The sequence below is a fragment of the Pelophylax lessonae genome, assembly GCF_965119305.1.
Source record: "Pelophylax lessonae genome assembly, chromosome: 2".
NCBI classification, from domain to species: Eukaryota; Metazoa; Chordata; class Amphibia; order Anura; family Ranidae; genus Pelophylax; species Pelophylax lessonae.
In genome coordinates this window covers 5122380-5136129 of record NC_138769.1, presented here as the reverse complement: position 1 = coordinate 5136129, position 13750 = coordinate 5122380, and the positions used below count along the sequence as shown (strand labels likewise).

Genomic DNA, 13750 nt, shown 5'->3' with positions numbered 1-13750 from the left:
TTTTAAATTACCCTGTGACAAAAGTCTCTAGAGAAGCGCAGTATATGTGGAAGAAGGTATATAACAGCCCGCTTCAATCTGTTGTTTTGGGGTCCACCACACGACCAGTTCTACAAAAAATTGGACAGTAAGTTTGGCACTGTGTGTAGCAGAATTAAAGCAGCAAAAGAGGCAATATTTTTGCAGGACACAAATGCACTGTTATGATAGCATACTGTTAGATAACACCCCACTTTAATCTGTGGTATTAAGGGGGTATTCAGGGGGGGGGGCACCGGTCTATCACACCAGTAATTCAAAAAATTGGCCAGTAAGTTTGGCACTGTGTGTAGCAGAGCTAACACAGCAAAAGAGGCAATGTTTTTGCAGGACACAAATACACTGTTATAATAGTATATTGTTATTGTATTGGGGGGCCACTGGTCTATCAGTTATAATACTTTTTTTTTAAAAGTACTTTTGTCACTCTTTGTAGTATCGCTGCAGAAACGCTCACCACACCTGTCACAATGCTGCACAGTGCACAATACAAATCCACTATAAATGCTTTCTATATTAGAAAGCATATTATAAGTGTATTACACCCCTATATAGTGCACACCAAAGAATAGTACACCTATACCAAATACCAGTCCTTGAAAGGACTTTTGTGGACCTTAACAGAGCGATCTGTGTCACTGAAAATCTGTCCTTGCTCCCCACAGCAACCTCTCCCCACACTGACAAGAGACAATATAGATAGTACACCTATACCAAATACCAGTCCTTAAAAGGACTTTTGTAGACCTATAACAGAGCAATCTGTGTCACTGACAATCTGTCCCTGCTGCACACAGCAAACCTCTCCCTACACTGACAAAAAGCAGAATGTAAAATGGCAGCCAGGTCTGGTCTATTTTTACGGTAGGGGGTATGTCCAGGTGCTGAAATGTCTCAATTGGCTGTCATGTCCCACCTGATGGATGTGTCATGGGTCAGAGTTCTCCACAATGTAAACTTATATGGCCGCCGCGAACAACGCCATATGTTCGCAAGATCGGCAAATAGCGAACGAGCAAAGTTCGCCCTGAACCGAACGCCGGGCGAACCATAAGGCCATCTCTATTGGCAATTAGGGATGATCGAACGGTTCGGGTCCACCATCGGTTCGGCCCGAACATTGGGTGTTCGAGGTTCGGCCGAATTTAGAACTTTTTGCCCAAAAAGTTCGGAATTCGGCAACCAGAACCGTCCAAAATGCAATGCTTCAGGAAATGGGCTTTAAAAGCCCGTGATTGGACCAGAACCATTAGCAAAAGCCAATTGAGGGGGCAGGAGAATGCTAGGAATGTGATTGGAGTGACTAGGGGGTCCCTAGACCAATCATTAGTGAATACGCCCCCCAGTATATAAGATCGCCCCGCCATATTCCCAGCATTGTTATACTGGACATGGAAGAGAGTGGAAGCAGTTCTGTTAATTTTACTTTAAAAGTGTCATTTAGCTATTTTTAGTGTGAGGAAAGGGATATCTAGTGTAGTTAGAGTGCTCCTTTACACTTAAGTTAGCTTCAAAAATTTAGTTTCTGTAGGGAAAGTGTTAAGTGTCAGGGGACCGTAGTGTAGTGTAGTGTTAACTGGCAGTGACTGCTATGGCAGGGTGACAAAACCCTTCCATAGCAGGGTGACCGCTATAGAGAAATGATCATTTCTCTGAGTTGCTTCGGGACAGGATTATGGCTTCTCACCAGCAAGCATTTTTTATGCTGCAGGGGCTGCCACTGCCAGTGCTTTTTTGAGGACATGTTTGATGTCAGACATGACATCTGAACATGTGTATAGGGGGTATATATAGACATATATGCCTGAATATATACCCCTAGACATATATAGGTGTGATAGTAGCAGAAATAAATGCTTGCGCTAATGAAATCATTTACAGTAATATATTTCTGCTACTATCACACCTATATATGTCTATGTGTGTATATAAATATAAGTATGTGTGTATATATACCCCCTATACACATGTTCAGATGTTTTGCCTGCCTCAAAAGAACCCCAAAAAATGCCAAAAAAACGTTAGCGTCAAAAAAAAAAAAATGCCCAGGTGTGTTTTTGCTGGCATTTTTTGGGGGGTTTTGGAGGCAGGCAAAACATCTGAACTTGTGCACAGTACCACTATACACAAGTTCAGATGTTTTTTCTGACTGCAAAGAACCCAAAAAAATGGCTGCTTTGAAACCGGCAAGGTGTTACAGCAGCGAAGCCATATTTCTGTGCTCAAAGTTTTCTAATACAAACAATCCTTTTTTTTTTCTGGTTCTGGACATGCTACAGAGCTGAAACTTCGCAGGTACACCTTTTAGATCCCCTAGACACAAAATCACACAAAAAAAGTTCTTAAAAATTGTCATTTTTGATAAAAAAGCCAATTATTGAAAAATTAAAAAAAAAAGAGATTTTTTGATTTTTACTTTGGATTTAGTATCTGGGGGTCTAAAAAGTGTACATGTGAAGTTTCAGCTCTGTAGCATGTCCAGAACCCCCCAAAAATTTGCATTTTCTTATAATTTTTATTAGAACAGGAATACGGCTTCTCTACGGCGCTTTTTCTTGCATTTATCGGGCATTTTTGGAGGCAGGCATGACTTTTTTTGGATTTAGTGTCTGGGGGGTCTAAAAAGTGTACCTGTGAAGTTTCAGCTCTGTAGCATGTCCAGAACCAGAAAAAAAGATAATTTTTCAGTAGAGCAGGGATGGTGGGACCCCTCTTTTACACTTATATGATCTTTTTTTGGGGGTTCTGGACATGCTACAGAGCTGAAACTTCACAGGTACACCTTTTAGACCCCTGGGGGTCTGGGGGGGTCTAAAAGGTGTACCTGTGAAGTTTCAGCTCTGTAGCATGTCCAGAACCAGAAAAAAAGATCATATAGGTGTTAAAGTTAAAGGAGGCTCCCGAACCACATCCCTGTTCTACTGAAAAATTATCTTTTTTTTTTCATGGTTCTGGACATGCTACAGAGCTGAAACTTCACATGCACACCTTTTAGACCCCCAGATACTAAATCCAAAGTAAAAATCAAAAAATCTCTTTTTTTTTTTTAATTTTTCAATAATTGGCTTTTTTATCAAAAATGACAATTTTTAAGAACTTTTTTTTGTGTGATTAATAGTTAATGGGGCATGACCCAGAACCCTAGGCACTTTTTAGGGGCATTTATTGGGTTTTGGGGCTTCAAAATGGTGTTTTTTGATTACCGAAGTTCGGGTCCCATTGATTTCAATAGGGTTCTGAAATCCGGGCCGAACTGTCGGCAAGTTCGGATGTTCTGGCCGAACCGAACTTTTCAAAAGTTCGATCATCCTTATTGGCAATGCTGCAGCAGCTGCACAGGCAGCAGAGGGCCATCAATGAGTACCTGTTTGAGTATGGCACAAGGACAGGGTCAGGGGAGCTTGGCTTATTTTCACCATGCCAGTGGCTGCTGATAAAGAATGCATGCATCACCCTGTCACTATTTGAGGAGGCCACAAGGATGGTGAGCCGGGATGATGCATGCATTAGTGACACTATTCCTCTAGTCTTCCTGCTGGATCTCACTCTTCATGGAATCATGGACAGGGCATTTGAGGCAGAACAGCGGTAGGAAGAGGAGGACTTCCTTTCCTCATAAGGCCCCCTTTATGCAGATGTCATTCCTGCAGGACCACAAAACACAGGAGCAAGAGGAGGAGGAGGAGGATTGTGGCAGCATGGATGAAGAGGATAGCATACAACAGTCTTCAAGGGATTGTTTTCATTCCCCAGAAGCCCCAGGAGTTATACCTGGTTGCTCTTGACAATGTAATCCTTAATAACCCAGAGGACTCAGAACCGCATGCCTCCTCAAACTTACGCTGCATGGGCTCCCTGATTCTGCAAAGCCTGTGAAAGGACCATAGGATTCATGGTATCAAGGAGAGAGATTATTACTGGTTGGCAACCCTTCTTAATTCACGTTGCAAGGGTAAAGTTGCAGAGCTGGGAGGTTACCATTTTCTGGACATGTTTCTTAGGCTTCCTTCAGCCAAAGGAGGAGTAGTGGAGAAGGCGGCCAGCTGACCGATGTCTTTAAACAATTCTTTAGTCCTAAGCACCCAGGGCTTCTCCATCATATGGTGCATGATTATCTAGGGGCAAGAACAGACTTGAAGACCTTTCCAACTGAGCATTCACTGGGTTACTGGGTCTTGAGAATGGATCACTGGCCAGAACTTTCTCAATATTCAATCAAGCTACTGGCCTGTCCTGCTTCCAGCATGCTTTCCAAATGGACGTTCAGTGCTGCTGGAAGTTTTGTGATGTACAAAAGAGTGCGTCTGTCCACAGACTCCATTGACCAGCTGACTTTTATCAAAATGAATCAGTCCTGGATCAACAGCAACTATCAAGCCCCTGATGCTGATGTAACTGATTTAATTTGCTAGCGGTCTGCCATCCCTTGAAGCCTGCATATGCTGCCTATCCTCAAAATTGATTGTGCTAGCTTCCAACAATGTTTTAGGTTTAGGGCACCACCAACACCCAAAGCCTAATTTTTCTGCACTTGTATGACAGGTGCATGCAATTTCAATTTTGTATCAAATTTTTTATAGCAGGGCCTGTTCCTGTGCCTTGCGCCTGTGCGTTCCTTTTTAAATTAAATTGACGTATCAGATCCAAATTTATACCAGACCCAAAGGGACTGGGGGGGACCCTATGCCATTTTTTTCATGGTTTTTTTCTGTATTGCCGGGAGCCGACAATACATTACAGTATGGTGTTCTAGTGCGAACCGAAGCTGGGGGGGGGGGGGGGGTAAGGCTCATCACTACTGAAAATTGGTCTAGGCAAGAAGGGGATTAAAGTGCCCTGTATTTAAGTAGTTAAGGGGAACCCTATGAAAGAATTTTAAAAAAAATGGCGTGCCCACCCCCCAAATCCCTACCATATTCTTATCCGAGCAAGCAGCCTGGTCTGCGAGTGGGGGGCTTATCGGAATATGGAAGCCCCCTTTAACAAGGGGGGCCCCCAGATCTTGCTCTCCCCTATTATGTGAATGGATATCGGGGACATAGTACCCCTACCCATTCATCCAAAAATTGTACAAAAAATAATAGAGACAAAAGTCAGTTTTTGACAAGTCCTTTATTAAAAAATAAAAATTAAAAAATAGTGTCCCCCGATGTAAATCCATCATCAATCAGGTTCTCCGCCACACCCGAAAAATAGAAAAAAAAAAACACGCTCCCGCCTCTTCACGTGCCTCCCGCGTAATGAGCTGTTTGAGCTGTGACAGCTCTTTTTTTTAGGAATCTGGCGTCATGAGTGCCCCATAATGCACTGTGCTGATGCAGTGAATAAATTACTGACGTCACGTCAGAAAGGGCGGTGCCACTGGGTGGTGTCCCCACCCCTTTTCTCTAAAAGAGCTGTCATAGATCAAACAGCTCATTACGTGATTGACGATGGATTTACATTAGGGGGACACTATTTTTTTATTTTTTTGGTGAATGGGTAGGGGTACAATGTCCCCGATATCCATTCACATGGGGGGGCAGAATCTGGGGGCTTCCAGACCCTGAAAACCACAGCCCAGGGTTGTCCGGAAAAGGCTCTTGTCCCCATCAACATGGGGACAAGGTACTTTGGGGGGCACCCCAAAGCACCCTCCCCATGTTGAGGGCAAGTGGCCTGGTATGGTTCAGGAGGAAGGGGCGCTCACTCATTTCCCCCCCCCCCCCTCACCATCCTGGCCAGCCAGGCAGCTTGCTCGGATAAGGGTCTGGTATGGATTTTGGGGGGACCCCACACAGTTTTTTTTTTTTTATTTTGGCGTGGGGTTCCCCTTAAAATCCGCACCAGACACAAAGGGCATTATACGGACTGGGGGGACCCCAAACCGTTTTTTTTTCATGTTTTTTTATATGTATTGCTGGGAGCCGACAATTCATTACATCGGCGAGCAAGTTTAAATTACATTTTTTACTTTAGAAATTTCAGTATTGCAGCAGCAGGCTCCATACATCATACAGATGCCCCACTTTACTGGCAAATTAGGGGACCCCCCCCAGGCATGATATTTAAAGGAATTTTTCATTCTAATTGTTTCACTTAAAGCATTGTTAAAATCATTAAATCAGTGCTCCTGTAAAAACGATCACTTTTTAAAACTTTTTTTGCATTGCTACATGTTCCCCAGGTCACTACCCGGACCCCTATACACTTTTTTTGGCCAATAACTTGCATTTAAGCCTTTAAAATTAGGACTTCTGATTTTTTATGTTCGAGTCCAATAGACTTCAAAGGAGTTTGCATGATATAACAAACTTTTCCCTGTCCATGGTGTCCAGGGGGGTGTTCGGCTCATCATGACTGAAACATGTTGGCATTCAAAGATAGTTGGTGGAAGTTTAAAGAGTTGATTGCTTAGTTATCCAATCCCAGCGACAATCGCTCTCAGTCTGCTGCCACTTAGATTGTGTCCCGCAAGCTGGAAAATCTTTGTGCCGGGTGAGGCTGAGAGCGGCGTTGTTGGGTATCAGTGACAGCGCGGTGTGAGGAGGACCTGTCATTTGTCACAAGTTGGTGAAGGTGACAGAGGTCTGACCCACGTTTGTCACATGGACATCTTGGAGCGTGTTTATATTTTTTATTCATTAGTCTCATGGGATTCCAGATGGTTCTCCATCAATGTGTATTATATGAGGGGGGGAGGGGAGTGTACACTGTGACCTGACTGGGATTTGTATTCTGTCTGTGCAGGAAATGATTTTCAGGAGGAAATATTCACCCTGCCGGGATCTGATCTTCTCCTCCCCATCAGACTCCATCTTACCCTCCGCCATACAGATACAGAGAGATGTGACCGGATTTCCTGGTTCTATAAGAAACCTCCTCTCTACTGGGAAAGAATAGCTGAACACAGGAAATGTGATCTGTCTGATGTCGGATATTTCCCCAATATAAGGATATCAGAGAATGGAAGTCTGATCATATCCAATGTGACTCTGTACAATGACGGGAGATACAGCGTGGAAATATACAACTCTGCAGGATACCCTATACAGAGAGATAATTACAGGATCCATGTAGAAGGTAAGTCCCATCCAATCCCCACCTCCAGTCCTAGCAGTGTCCTCCCCGCTCCGTGTCTTTATATCCATACATTATATAGTAGAAGATCTGGGAGAGACATATGTACAATGTCCTCTGCTTACTGCACCACCCCCACCATTCCCTGTGGGTTCACATCTGCAGTGCTCAGCCCTCCTGAAGTTGCTGTGACATGAACTGTGCAGACATAGTACAGGAGATGGTCAGAGACTGCAGACATAGTACAGGAGATGGTCAGAGACTGCAAGCATTCTACAGGAAACGGTCAGAGACTGCAGACATGGTACAGGAGAAGGAGATGGTCAGACTGCAGACATAGCACAAGAGATGGTCAGAGACTGCAGACATAGTACAGGATAGGGTCAGATATTGCAGACATAGTACAGGAGACGGTCAGAGACTGCAGGCCTAGTACAGGAGATGGTCATAGAATGCAGACATAGTACAGGAGAAGGAGATGGTCAGACTGCAGACATACAGTGGGTACGGAAAGTATTCAGACCCCCTTAAATTTTTCACTCTTTGTTATATTGCAGCCATTTGCTAAAATCATTTAAGTTCATTCTTCTTCCTCATGAATGTACACATAGCACCCCATACTGACAGAAAAACACAGAATTGTTGACATTGTTGCAGATTTATTAAAAAAGAAAAACTGAAATATCACATGGTCCTAAGTATTCAGACCCTTTGCTGTGACACTCATATATTTAACTCAGGTGCTTTCCATTTCTTCTGATCATCCTTGAGATGGTTCTACACCTTCATTTGAGTCCAGCTGTGTTTGATTATACTGATTGGACTTGATTAGGAAAGCCACACACCTGTCTATATAAGACCTTCCAGATCACAATGCATGTCAGAGCAAATGAGAATCATGAGGTCAAAGGAACTGCCTGAAGAGCTCAGAGACAGAATTGTGGCAAGGCACAGATCTGGCCAAGGTTACAAAAAGATTTCTGCTGCACTTAAGGTTCCTAAGAGCACAGTGGCCTCCATAATCCTCAAATGGAAGACGTTTGGGACGACCAGAACCCTTCCTAGAGCTGGCCGTCCGGCCAAACTGAGCTATCGGGGGAGAAGAGCCTTGGTGAGAGAGGTAAAGAAGAACCCAAAGATCACTGTGGCTGAGCTCCAGAGATGCAGTCAGGAGATGGGAGAAAGTTGTAGAAAGTCAACCATCACTGCAGCCCTCCACCAGTCGGGGCTTTATGGCAGAGTGGCCCGACGGAAGCCTCTCCTCAGTGTAAGACACATGAAAGCCCGCATGGAGTTTGCTAAAAAAACACCTGAAGGACTCCCAAGATGGTGAGAAATAAGATTCTCTGGTCTGATGAGACCAAAATAGAACTTTTTGGCCTTAATTCTAAGCGGTATGTGTGGAGAAAACCAGGCACTGCTCATCCCCTGTCCAATACAGTCCCAACAGTGAAGCATGGTGGTGGCAGCATCATGCTGTGGGGTTGTTTTTCAGCTGCAGGGACAGGACGACTGGTTGCAATCGAGGGAAAGATGAATGCGGCCAAGTACAGGGATATCCTGGACAAAAACCTTCTCCAGAGTGCTCTGGACCTCAGACTGGGCCGAAGGTTTACCTTCCAACAAGACAATGACCCTAAGCACACAGCTAAAATAACGAAGGAGTGGCTTCACAACAACTCCGTGACTGTTCTTGAATGGCCCAGCCAGAGCCCTGACTTAAACCCAATTGAGCATCTCTGGAGAGACCTAAAAATGGCTGTCCACCAACGTTTACCATCCAACCTGACAGAACTGGAGAGGATCTGCAAGGAGGAATGGCAGAGGATCCCCAAATCCAGGTGTGAAAGACTTGTTGCATCTTTCCCAAAAAGACTCCTGGCTGTATTAGATCAAAAGGGGGCTTCTACTAAATACTGAGCAAAGGGTCTGAATACTTAGGACCATGTGATATTTCAGTTTTTCTTTTTTAATAAATCTGCAACAATGTCAACAATTCTGTGTTTTTCTGTCAGTATGGGGTGCTATGTGTACATTCATGAGGAAGAAGAATCAACTTAAATGATTTTAGCAAATGGCTGCAATATAACAAAGAGTGAAAAATTTAAGGGGGTCTGAATACTTTCCGTACCCACTGTAGCACAAGAGATGGTCAGAGACTGCAGACATAGTACAGGAGATGGTCATAGAATGCAGACATAGTACAGGAGATGGTCAGAGAATGCAGACATACTACAGGAGATGGTCAGGGAATGCAGACATAGTACAGGAGATGGTCAAAGACTGCAGACATAGTACAGGAGATGGTCAGTGACTGCAGACATAGTACAGGAGATGGTCAGAGACTGCAGACATAGTACAGGAGATAGTCAGAGACTGCAGACATAGTACAGGAGATGGTCAGGGAATGCAGACATAGTACAGGAGATGGTCAGGGAATGCAGACATAGTACAGGAGATGGTCAGAGATTGCAGACATAGTACAGGAGATGGTCATAGACTGCAGATATTACACAAGAGATGGTCAGAAACGACTTCATTGAAAAGTGAGCCATGCTCAAGTCACTTATCAAAGGCATTTGACATGCAGTGAGGAGGTGATATTGCATTTCCTCACTGCATGTTTAACCTCCCTGGCGGTATTCCCGAGTGTGGCTCGGGGTGGGATTTCACTGCCATAAGCGGTAACCCCGAGCCACACTCGGGGTACCGCCAGGGATCCTTGTAGAGGGTTACTTACCTTGTCACCAGGATCCAGTGATGTGTCCCTTCAGCATACGGCGGCTGGATCTTCCGCCCGATGCTTGTGAGCCTCAGCTTCCGTCTCCTGCGACGTGACACTAGCAGGGGGGTGGAACCGGCGGCAAATTTGAAAAGTAAAAAACACAAACACGCTGATTTCATTACAAATTAAAATAAATTGATATTAGTTTGCCCCCCAGTGCCCTTTCCTGCAGTTTTACTATATATAATATGTATGTGTGTGTGTGTGTGTTTGTGTGTGTGTATATATATATATACGTATATTTATATATTAACTTATTTATAGTTATTTATTATATTATAATTTATGATTTTGTGTTTCAAACTTTATCATACCTGAGATGTAATAAAGAACGCACAGTAAAATAAAATCAGATGTAAATAGTTGGTTTGGGCTGCTCGTCCTTAAGAAATACTAGCAAAATAATTGTACCGCTTTCAGCACCTAAAATCGGAAAGAATCGTACCGCTAGGGGGGTTAAACTCCTAAATACCACTAAAAATCACATAGGAGAAAGTACTGTTGTATGTATAACGAGAAAGTCCCACGCTATGGAATTACAAGGGAAGAAGGGGCTTCAGCCTCCCTAAAAATATAGCAAAGAGTTATATCTAGATTATAAATGTATAGGGGTAGGGAAATGGCGCTACCCAATGGGGGTAGATATAGTAAAGACGCACTCTAGTGGATGTCACAGGTAAAATTGATGTATGTATAACTCAGCCACAAAACATAATAAATAAGCACTATATTCAAGTATTACATAGAGCTAATCAATGATCACAATATGAAAAAATAAAAACTCTTCGTGTACAAAGGAAGGGTGCCCAGGGTGGTTGTAAAAAAGATTGCACTCACCAGAGTGCCTAACCCCACACAGGGGTATTAAACAGGGTATATTAAAGCTGTATACCACAGCGTGGAGGTAAATGCTCCTGTCAGTTCTCTACTTCCGTACTTCTCTGTGTCAGGGGGGAGGGGACAGTGCTGTTCCTCAATATTCAACTTGCTCCCAGGTTAGGCTCCGGTGGTGGTGTGTATAAAATGAACAGGGGGGGGACATATAGTGTGATACCGTAATACACTTTTTGTAGATCATAAGTTAGGGTACTTACATTTGCATAGTAAAGAATCAGCGTTAAAAATGTGTCCCTATGCAGGGAGAAATCATGCAGGCAGTCGGCGGAAATGAATGTAGTTCCGGAACGCAATGCGTTCCATGACAGCTCCGGATCAGGAAGTGACGCAACTATGCTGTACGGGTTTCATCATAGACGTCCTCAGCAGCGTCATTTCACTTCCTTGTCCTATCCCTATATATGCTGCGGTTGCCCGGCAACTAACCCAGAAGGAACGCAAGATGCGGAAGTCCGTGGTTTATATCTCTACAGTACCCGGGCATATCTATTAGTATTGTTTGTATAATGTCAAATAGATGTATATAATAAAATCATTCTTAATAATAGTAATAAAGTGTCAAATGCATATATATATATATATATATATATATATATATATATATATATATATATATATATATATATATACCTCTATTGCAGCGTACATAAGATTAGCCACATGAAATACATAATGAATATACATTAAAAATTGTAACATGAAAAATGACATATATAAAAAAAATATACATATAAAAAATGACATATAAAAATAATTAAAAAACATTATTAGAGGAGTAGAATTATGATGGGAAGTGGGAAGTTTATGGAGGGGTTATGATTTTTATAGGGAATATGTATTGATAAATCAATTGATTAATAAATAAAATATAAAAAATAAATATAAAAATATATAAAATTTGATGTTTAACCTCTTAAGCCCCGGAAGATTTTACCCCCTTCCTGACCAGGGCCTATTTTGCGATTCGGCACTGCGTTGCTTTAACGGACAATTGCGCGGTCGTGCGACGCTGTCCCTGAACGAATTTCACGTACTTTTTTTCCCACAAACAGAGCTTTCTTTTGGTGGTATTTGATCACCTGTGCGCTTTTTTTTTTTTTTTTTTTTTGATCATGCGCTATAAACAAAAAAATAGAGTAAATTTTGTAAAAATAACAATATTTTTCACATTTTTTTAGATGAAATTCCCCCCCAAAAAAATGTAAAAATCAAAATGTTTTAACATTTTAGGCCAATTTGTTTTCTGCTACATATGTTTGGTAAAAAAATTGCAAAAAGCGTATTTTGTTTGGTTTGCGCAAAAGTTATTGCGTTTACTAACTAAGGGAAAGATTTTTGTCATTTTTGTTGTTTTTTTTTTTAACGAGTAATGGCGGCAATCTGCAATTTTTTTTTTTTTTTTGCGGGACTGCGACATTGCGGCGGACAGATTGGGCCCTTGACTGACATTTTTGACACTTTTGGGGTTACCAGTGACATTACTACAGTAATCAGTGCTATACATATGCACTATTACTGTAAAAATGACACTGGGAGGGAAGGAGTTAACTTTATTGGAGAGGGAGGGGTTAAGTGTGTCCCTAGGGGCATGTTTCCAACTGTGATTGGCTGTGGCTACTTGTGTAAGAACAGAGATCAATGGTCCTACATAGTAGAACCGTATGATCTCTGTTCTTACACAGGGGAGAATGACAGGCGGCTGTGTTTACATTAGCCGCCTGCCTTTCTCCCGCTGTAACGGACAATCGCGAGTGACCGGCGGACATCGGGTCCGCCGGGCACACGCGCGGGGGGGTCCGTGAGCGAGCAGGAGCGCGCCAATGGTGGCGCGCGCTCGCTCCCCAGAGCCTCACAGGCTAGCGACGTAGCCCTACGTCACTTTGCCTGTGAGGGGCTGACTGCCGACGTAGATCTACGTTAGGGAGTCGGCAAGTGGTTAATAGGCAGTAGGCCCACAAAAAATCGAATAAGTGTATATAATATGATTGGTATATAGGATTGTAAGATCCAAATGGATGTTTGTAAGGGGCTAGAGTATAAGATATATAATATATAAATCCCTGTAGATGCCTCTTATCTTATTTAATCGTGTATCTACACATGTGTATGGATGCACATCTTCAAATGTATAGAGGAAAAATCTATTTTATTGGAAATTGGTATTATTAGAACCCTCATTATTGAGAGATTATAGTAATTAATATAAATCATAGCAAGCAGGGAGAGAAATTTGATAAAGATCTCTGTTATAGGGAGTTCGACTATGAGAGAGAAAGGTAGAGACACCCCATACTGAGTGGGTAATGCAAATGGGAAAACAACACTTTCTATATGAGGAGATGTTAATACACTCATCTATAGTGTGTGGAGCATAATCTAATATGAGGCTGCCTATGTGTAGGCCTAATATATAAGTGGAGTAAGAGAAAAGGAGGAACAAATGGCAATTGGACTATATTATGATCAGATTAATTTAAGAAGCTTGATATAGGGTACCCTGGATGGTATTGTATAGTGGGTAAAATTAACCACTTAAGCCCCGGACGATTTTACCCCCTTCCTGACCAGGGCCTATTTTGCGATTCGACACTGCGTGACTTTAACGGACAATTGCGCGGTCGTGCAAAGCTGTACCCAAATGAAATTGACATCCTTTTTTTCCCACAAACGGAACTTTCTTTTGGTGGTATTTGATCACCTGTGCGATTTTTTTTGATCATGCGCTATAAACAAAAAAAGAGCAACAATTTTGCAAAAATAACTATTTTTCAAATTTTTCACATATTTTTATATGAATTTCCCCAAAAAAATGTAAAAATCAAAATTTTTGAACATTTTAGGCAAATTTTTTTTCTGCTACGTATTTTGATTGGTTTGCGCAAAAGTTATTGCGTTTACTAACTAAGGGAAAGATTTTTGTCATTTTTTTTTTTTTTTTAATATATTTTTATTAAGCATATGAAACAGTTA

The 13750-nt window shown here is 42.2% G+C and overlaps 2 protein-coding genes across 2 annotated transcripts in view; both read left to right on the top strand.

The window, feature by feature from the left end:
• LOC309547906 (uncharacterized protein) overlaps positions 1-13750 on the top strand; it is a gene marked incomplete at its 3' end in the record, with an annotated part of 2014734 nt that overhangs the window by 153569 nt on the left and 1847415 nt on the right. The window contains exon 4 of the mRNA XM_082247906.1: positions 6769-7101. The remainder of the gene's footprint in view (positions 1-6768; positions 7102-13750) is intronic.
• LOC309545806 (uncharacterized protein) overlaps positions 1-13750 on the top strand; it is a 286221-nt gene that overhangs the window by 237300 nt on the left and 35171 nt on the right. The gene's annotated exons all lie outside the window — the stretch shown is intronic.